Genomic DNA, 8,863 nt, shown 5'->3' with positions numbered 1-8,863 from the left:
TGTTTCTGCCAGCCCCTCCAGGGCTATCAACCCAGACTCCCTGCAGACACAGTAGGAGAACTGGAGAGGTTGAGCTCAGATATTAGGGGTCTGTTTGCTTCCAGCACTCATATCCACTTCACGTCTACCTGAAGGTCTGAGCCCTAAACAGGTTTCTCACAGGCCCGCACTCCCCTGACCATGGCCAGCCATTCTCCTCCATCTTCCTCTCAGTCTCCAGCATCCAGTGCCTGCTGCTCTTTTCCCTCCATCTGCCCAGGAGGAATGCTGATCAATGTTTCCTAGCTCCCCATTTCCAGGGGCTTAGCAGTGCTTTTTTGAGAATTGTCTTCTTCTGTTTTATCCACAAATTATAATAGGAAAAATCTCTACACATAGCTCAACCTGACATGCTGCCAAAGCTCTGCTTTCCAAATTCTCTATAATGAATATATTGTTGAAATTCAATAAAGAGTCATTCATAAAAATGAAAATGTGATTACAAGAATCTCTCTCTTAATCCCTGGGATCAATGCTAAAAGAATTTTTTTTTCATAAGAACTGCGAGGGACTGTAATCCATCTGTATTATGTGGAAATTTATTCACAGCACATAGTGGCTTATGTGCATCAGTGTATTTATCTTCCAAAACCTTATAAAGTCGACAGTTATTTAATGCACTTTACAATGAGGAAACTGAGGCAACATGGTTGCTAGTGACAGGTAGAATTCAGATAAGGCAATCTGATCTCAAGGCACAAACTGCTTGTGTCCCCAGCCCTTGTCATAGGCACAAAACTCATTCAAGTTAAAAAGAAATTTCTTTGAGATTTTAAGTTTTCAGGCTAGTTCGTATTGTATGTTGAATGCATACCCCTTCTTAGCCCCAATCCTCTCCTGTTTTATCCCTCCCATTAGTCCTCTTTGTCCCCTAAACAGTTTAGTTCTGTTTTCATATTGTATGTGCACATAGCTTTTGTGTCTCTCTAGGAACAACAAATGAAAGAAAACATAATATTCATCTTTAAGACTGACTTAATTTTATATGATTTCTAGTTGCATCTGTCCTTGGAAACAACAGGACTTTGTTCTTTTCTGTGGATTAAAAAAATACCCCACACACATTTCCCAATAGACAGACAGATATCACATTTCTCTCATCAACTCCTTCATTTCTGAGTCTAAAAGAAACCAGCCTGTTGGCGTTTGAATACATGCTCCTTAAAGGCCCCAAGGTGGTGCTAGTGGTAGGTGGTAGCACTTTCAGGATGTGGGGCCCAGCGCCCACTGCTGGTGCAAGTGTGGAATGATACACTCTTCACAAAATGGCCCTCTGGTAGTTTAGTTAAAAAAAAAAAAAAGTTAAATGTGTCCTTCCTGGTCATCCTACCCTACATCACAGTGAAATATTCACCCAGGAGAAACGGAAGCGCCTGCCTGTTATGCAAAAGTGCGCTCCACATCTATTAATTTATCACCCAAAGGCAGCAAACACAAGTGTTCGTCAACAGATGACTGATGAGCAGGGTTTGCGCATTCACACTGTAAATAATGACTCAGCAGCAAAGAAGGAGCAAATCTAGGACACACAGAATAGCGTGGCTCTGTCTCCCAGTGAGTGTGCTGGCGAAGGTGAAGGAGCTGTGTTCAACAACTCCGTTTATAAGAAATGAAAAAGAAAGTCACCGTGTTGGCTGCAGGAGAATGCAGGAGGTGGGGCTCAAGGGGGATGGGGGAAGATGGACACTAGGGCTTACGAAATCATAACTTGGCACTACTGGGTCAAAGCTGTAAACTTTCAAAGAGAGGAGAGAGGGAGAAGAGAAGCCGTGGCAGGACAATGGAGGCTGACAGAAAGATCTCGCTCTGTGTATTTACAGGTTGTTATCAATGTTCTTAAGGGATGGATGGTACCGGGCTTTGTATGTTTAAGTGGGCAATTATATCTTATCAATTGGATCTAAAAAGAAAAAGACTGTAAACTTTCAGATTAATAATTGCTGCCCCAGCATGAGGATCTGAGTTTGAATTCCTAGAACACACATAAAAAACAGACATGATAATGTGCGCCTGCAATCCTACAGCGAGATGGGAGGAGTCGGGGGAGCTCATGGGCCAAATAGTCTGCAGTGATAACGGAGAGACCCTGCCTCAGACAAGGTGGAAGGCAAGTCCAGATATCTGAGGTTTTTCCTGAGATCTCCGTATGCACACCACGGCATGCTGGTGCCCTCCCTCATGTACATGAACATAGAGGGATAAATGATGAACGTGTGTTCTAGACAGAATGGATTGGACAGGCATCTTTTTATTACCAAGAAAATGCATATCTAAGAAAATCTCAGGGTCAGAAGAATGGCCCAGAGGGTAATCTCACTGCATGGGGACTTGAGTTCTTCAGCACCCACTTAAAAATGGCGGGTGATGATAAATACCTCTGTAGTCCTAGCTCTGGAGGGATGGAGGCAGCTGGGCAACTGGTCAGTACCAGGTTCAGTGAGATACAGTCTCACATAGGATGGAGAACAGTAGAGGAAGAGACAGTATAACTTTTAGGTTCAGTGAGATACAGTCTCACATAGGAGGGAGAACAGTTGAGGAAGAGACATTATAACTTTTAACCCCCATATACATTCATGCACACTCATACACACATACACATATGCACATTTACACACACATGCACATTTACATAATGCATGCACATTCACACACATGCATCCACATTCTCACTCACACACACAAGCACATTTGCACCCTCATGTGAACACTCATACAGCATTCACACAAAGAAAATCTCCTACATGCCTTTTTAGATTATAATTCTTTAATCTGAAATAAACCTGGCATTCTTGTGCTTATTCAGTGTCTACCCTGTAAGCTTAATTATGTGAATAAATGTCCTCCTGACATGATTGGAAGTGGCATAATTGGCTCCTGTGACCAAAGACGGCCTTTTCAGAGATTAACTATCTCTCACCATATGTTTCATAAATCTATTCTCACGTCAAGTGCTGCAAAGCCCATCCGAATCTCTGCTTACTTTTCTATGCAGCCCCTAAACAAAATTCCAGCCTGGTATTTGTGAGCTTTAGCTGGCAAACAGAAACTTGCACAGCTACATAAAATTATAAATGCATAATTAATGGATGCCCTTTCCATTTTAGTCTTGTGTTTGAGTAGACATTTAAATCCCAAGAAGAAGCTGATGAAAGTGTAGTCTCTCAAGTCCTTGGGGCTTGCTAAAGCCCCATATTTCCATGCCTGTTGCTAAGCAGAGTTTTTATTTCGATGTGGTTTGCAAAAAGGCTTTATAAAGCCTTTTCTTTTCAAAATGAAAATATAAAAAGTCAATGAATTGGCTTTAAAGAGTACATCAAACAACCTCTGCAGAGTGAATGGAGAGGGAGCAGACTCTGGACTGTCTACCCGCTAAGCCCTGAGTGGCTTAATCAGATTATAAAGACCCATGTGTAGCAGATGAGATACACCCTGCCGAGCACTTGTGCATCTGAAAGTTAATTTCTGCTTGAACTGACGTGGTTTGAAAACCAGGAACGTTTAATTAAATGGTTCCCACACTCAGCCTGAGGGTGGACCTTGGTTATTAAAGGTGTATTCATTAATACACGGTGAACATATTACTTGTACATATTTGTCTTCCAACTTCCCATTAAAAAACAGATTCAAGTTTAAAAGTAAAACAAAACAAAACAAGAACAACAAGACCACCACCACCACCACCACCACCACCACCACCACCACCACCACCCCCGCCCAGAACATGAATGTCTACTCTAGGGCAAAGTTGCCGTTGCACTTCCAGAATGAAATACACACATTGATAATGTTCTCTTTCACACCAGTTGTCAGTTCTTGAAGATGATCACAACTGCTTCCTACCTGTGAGTGTTCACTTCTTCATAAAAAGATCTCTGCAGTGTGGCTTGGACCTCATGCCTGGCTGGAGACTGGAGCACAGCATCGTGATGCCACTTTCAATGTGACTTCCCTCTCCTGGACTGGCACTGCCCCCAGTCTTCACTGCTCTGACGAAGTCAGCAGCTGGCGTTGAGCTACACTATAGAGAAGCCCAGCTGGCAGACCTGGAGATGGCTTGTTGGCAAGAGCTGGTACCTACCAACCACCACCTGAGCTGGGAAGCAAATTCTTCATAGTCAGTCTCAAGGTGACTGAAGCCCCGTCTACTGGCTGGATGGTGTCTTGAAAGTTCTAGAACAGAGCTTCTGAGCCCCGCTGAAGCTGTGAGCTTGCTCAGAGCCTCAGTGTACTTTCGCAGCACAGCAGTAGCTATCGTGTTTAGTCCCAGCTGTTCATGATGCAGTTCACCACTTAGAGACGTGAGCCTAGAGAGACGTCTTTAGACAAGACCAGAAGTTGCGAGAAAAGAATACATTTGCTGAACATAGAGTCATCTCTCAGAATCCACTGGGAATGATTGATTGTAATGAAAACACACACACACACACACACACACACACACACACACACACACACACGCCCCCAAATCTGAAGATGTTCAAGTTCCTTGTGCACAGTAGTACATAGAATTTGCACTTATCCTCCACGTGTATTATCTCTAATTATGATTGTAAATGTGATGTGAAGGCTGTTTACATAGTGGTCATCTTCTGTTTAGGAAATAAAAATAATTTTTACACTCAATGTACAGATTCTTTTTTAAAAAAAGCTATTTTCCTGTGCTTTTGGTTAAATCCACAGATGTAAAACCTGCAGGCACGGAGCTAACTGCATCATGCCTTCATGCCATGAAGAAGACTGAAAATCATAAACTCAATGGATAAATAAGAGGGCGGAACAGTTCAGTGCCTGTGGCAATAACTAGGGTCTATCATTTCTAACCCCGTTTAGACTGATGAGATTGCAGAAATCTAAGGCAAACAATTACTAAGTCTGCAAATGCCCCAGGACACTTGCAATATAGATATTGTCTTCTTAAGCCTGGTCAACTGACAGAGTTAAAATGAGTCTCAAACCCCACTCTACCTGGCCTCACCAGCAGAAATGGGAATGGAACTAGCAAACAACCTGGCAACCTGTTTTCAGACTAAAAAGTGAAAACACGTACGTTGATCTTGTAACCTTAGGTCTGAGATTCTGTCTACTATGAAAATTCACCCAAATGGGAAGTCCTATGCACAATGATGTTTATTACATTCTTAGTTGTGCAACCTAACCCCTAAAAGCCATGTGGATATGTGTCTGTAGAGGAAGCATGGTAAGGAGATTTTGTCCTGGCAGGCTGGCTGGTTGCCCATGGGTTTGTGTGTTCATTTCCAAGGGTGAATAGCAACAGGCGAGACTGCACCTATGGGCACGGTCATTCATTTTTCAAAATTAATGATCAGACTTTGTAGATATTTTATTCATGCCAGATATTGGAAGAGATCAGATAAATGCATAGATGATGTAGAATGTAGGGTAAAGGAGAAAATATATGGAAAAATATGCGTTTTGGTTTTTAACATGCTGGAAACAAGAGTAGAGACAAAGAGGTAGGGATTGAGAAGGAAGAGAGAGAAGTGAAGGATACAGACAAGAAAAGAGAAGGATTTGAACAGGCATTTAAAATGCTTTCTGCAGTAACCGCAGCATATGATGGTATGTTGGGGTGTTTGCAAAAGTGTGTGCATATGCATAAAAATTGCACAAAGAAAGATGCCAGGAAAGTTAGCAGTAACTTCATAAAACTAATTTTAGAGATGTTTCTCCCTAATTTGTCTCAAACTGTATTGCATTTTATTTTTTTCCTCAACAAACATGTTATTTATATAATCAACAGGAGAGAAAGCAAAAATCTATGTTCGCTGTGGAAACAACTCATTTATCACCTTTATAGGCTTTACCTATTAACGGTCTGTTCAAGATTTAATTTGAGAATGAACTCTGCTATTAAAAAAAAAACCACAAGCCCCAAACAAACTATTAGCAGAACACTCAAGGAACAATGCCAACCTTGTCTCTAAGCCCATGGACCTTATACTGCTGTCTCTGTCTGTAGCAGGGAATGTAGGGAGTAGGATTTACAAAGCTAATAATAGCCACAATCCTTGTGGAATTAAAACATGTAAGTTACAACGTACAGGAGAGCGACTGACAGACACAGGCTGATTATTGCACTAGACTCAGGCAGTGTTTCTAAAACTGTACTTCAAATCCAGCCAGGAGGTGGTTGGATACTCCAGTAACAGCCATGCCATTATTACGCTGCCCCATCATGCTTATCCAAGCAACCATAATTAACCCTAATGGATAACCCAAACCAACAAACAAAAAAACGAGGAGGGGTCCTTGATGGGTTCTTAGGGGAAGAAGTAGTTTGAGGACAGGGTTATAGGAGGGCAGTGGGTGAATATAATCAAAATACACTATATATACGTATGAAAATTTTGAAGAATAAAGTTTTAAGAATGAATTTTATTGGCAGAATCAGGAGATTTCACATTTCAAAAAAACTCTGGAAATCAATGTGCTAGTGCTTTGTTATCATTTGTTACCAAATATAAAGTCTTTTCAACAATTACCACACATTCTTACATGGAAAACAGTCAACTAGACCCACAGTGACTGGATGTCCCCCTCTGACAGAAATTTGGGTTTCTATTGCCACATTTCACATTTTTTATTGGGTCTTTATCACGACACATGCCTGACATCTCCCTGACACTTGCCTCCATTCTAGGTTGCTCCCTCCAGTTACCAGACAGAACAGGGACTCCCAGAGAGTGACCCTGGGCTGTCCTCTGTGGCCCTGGCCACAAGTAGGCCTAGGACCTGCCCGGTACTGAACCCAGGACAAGTGACTTTAACTGCTCAGGTTATCTAAGATTTCCAGATTCTAGTGCTCCCCCCCCCCAAATACCTGGATCTGAACAATGAAGGTTCAATTGCAAAGCCACACTTTAAATTGTAATTTTCCAGGATTACAATATGTACAGCGAAGTTTTGAAAGGTATGAGATAAACATCCTCACTAGAGCAGCCTCAGAAAGCTGCCCCACTTTCTACTTCATAGAGTCATAGGGAAGATACTGGTTTTTAAACAAAGAACTAAGCTCTGCTGACTTGAAGTAAAAACAACCAAAACATAAAAGGTAAGATACAGAATTTACAATTTGGGACTCATGGTGACATGACAGTCTCTGGTGCTTCCAGAGGTAAAAGAAACTGTTTAGAATTTCACTGAGTAAAGAATAAGTTACGGAAATTGCTTGGGAAGAAAGTTTGTTGGCCTTGTCATTGTGTTACAAGAGCTTGTAAATTCTGATAGATGACTGTCACTGGTTACTCGATAGGATTTGTGACCTTGGTGTTATGATTACGACTGGACTAAGTTTTAGAAACAGGGACACACAGCCTGAGTGGTTTTTTCCTATGGCCTCCTTACACTATTTTATTAGATAGGACTCCATATTAGATAACTGACAGCCATCATCAGATTATGGCACCTTGGCAGAAGGAGGAACACCAGTCTCTTCTCTCATTGACTCTTTGAAAATCCCTACTCTCCAGGGATGGTGAGACAACTCAGCAGGTCAAAGCGCTTGCCACAAAACCTCATGATCTGACTTTGACCCATGGGACCCATATGTGTAAGGCAAGAACTAATACCTGCAAGTTGTTTTCTGACATCCATACATGCACCATGGTATGTGCACATATAGAAAACGCACAAATATATGTTACACTTTATCTCCTGTTGGGGTTGAAGAGTAATTAACAGCACTGGCCACTCTTAATTCCCCTGGTGGAAGAATTCATCAAGGGATGGATGAAAAGAAGTCTGCACTGGTATCCTAATCCCTTCTTCTCCAGGACCTCTCTGCCTGTCAAGGTGGGCTTGTTCTGTTTGCAGGATTCTTCTCCCGTTTGTAATCTGTTCCCACATTGCCTCACATTGATGGCCACAGATCTGACAGTGTGATTCTAGAACATTCTCAGCCTTTTTGTCAACATGGCCCCTAATCATGATCCCAGGAGAAGAAATTGCCATGGCTGCAGAAGTTCCCAGACGACTTTGTTCTGCTCTGAGCGCTGGCATGTATTGCAATAGAGGAGAACTGGCTTCTTTGCTATGTCTTTCTGTCACTGAGTCATGAAGGAAGGAGGGAGGAAAAGAATTCTTGTGTGTCTTAGAGGGAAAAGTGCCTTTCAGGCTGAGTGCTTCCTAGAACAGGCTCACAATCACTCCAGCACTCTCTGGTTTCTGACTCTTTCCCATTACTCCCTAACGGTGCCTGAGGCTATATGAAACCGGTGTTATTTAATCCTGTGTAAGTTTTGGAGCTACTATCAGGGATATTCAGGTTGCGATTTTAACATCTGGCTTGCAGAAAAGTGAGAGCCAGTTCCCAGGCACTCTTCTGCTAATTCCCTGAGGCACCTACGCGTATCCATAATAGATGTTTAGAGTCAGACTGGAGTGGGAAAAGGCCATTGTGGTGATTGGCAAGGTGAGGGGTGGGGGCAGACACCCTTTTAGGGATGCTCAGAGTTGTAAGGACAAGCCCTTGTGAGACATGGTCTGGTAAGATATATTTGAGAGAGTCTGAAATGAATGTCAGGCCAGGAGTGAGGAGTCCCACCTGAGACCAGAGGGAGAAATTTCTAGAAAAATGAAACAAGGGCAAATTCTGAGGGCTGAACAGAACAAGGTGAAGAAGAAATAGTTCCAAACTGTATTTCCAGGTAGAGAGAAAGACTAGGTCTAGAAAATCTACCAAGGACTCACCCACCGTTTATTGATAATGGATTGTGATGGCCTCTCACACACTGTCCGGAAGAGTAACAGACTCTAAAGACCTGAACTCACCGAGCAGATGGCAATGGATTCTGGCAACACA

The sequence above is a fragment of the Rattus rattus genome, chromosome 2 (genome assembly GCF_011064425.1).
Source record: "Rattus rattus isolate New Zealand chromosome 2, Rrattus_CSIRO_v1, whole genome shotgun sequence".
NCBI classification, from domain to species: domain Eukaryota; kingdom Metazoa; phylum Chordata; class Mammalia; order Rodentia; family Muridae; genus Rattus; species Rattus rattus.
This window is presented reverse-complemented; position numbering follows the sequence as displayed.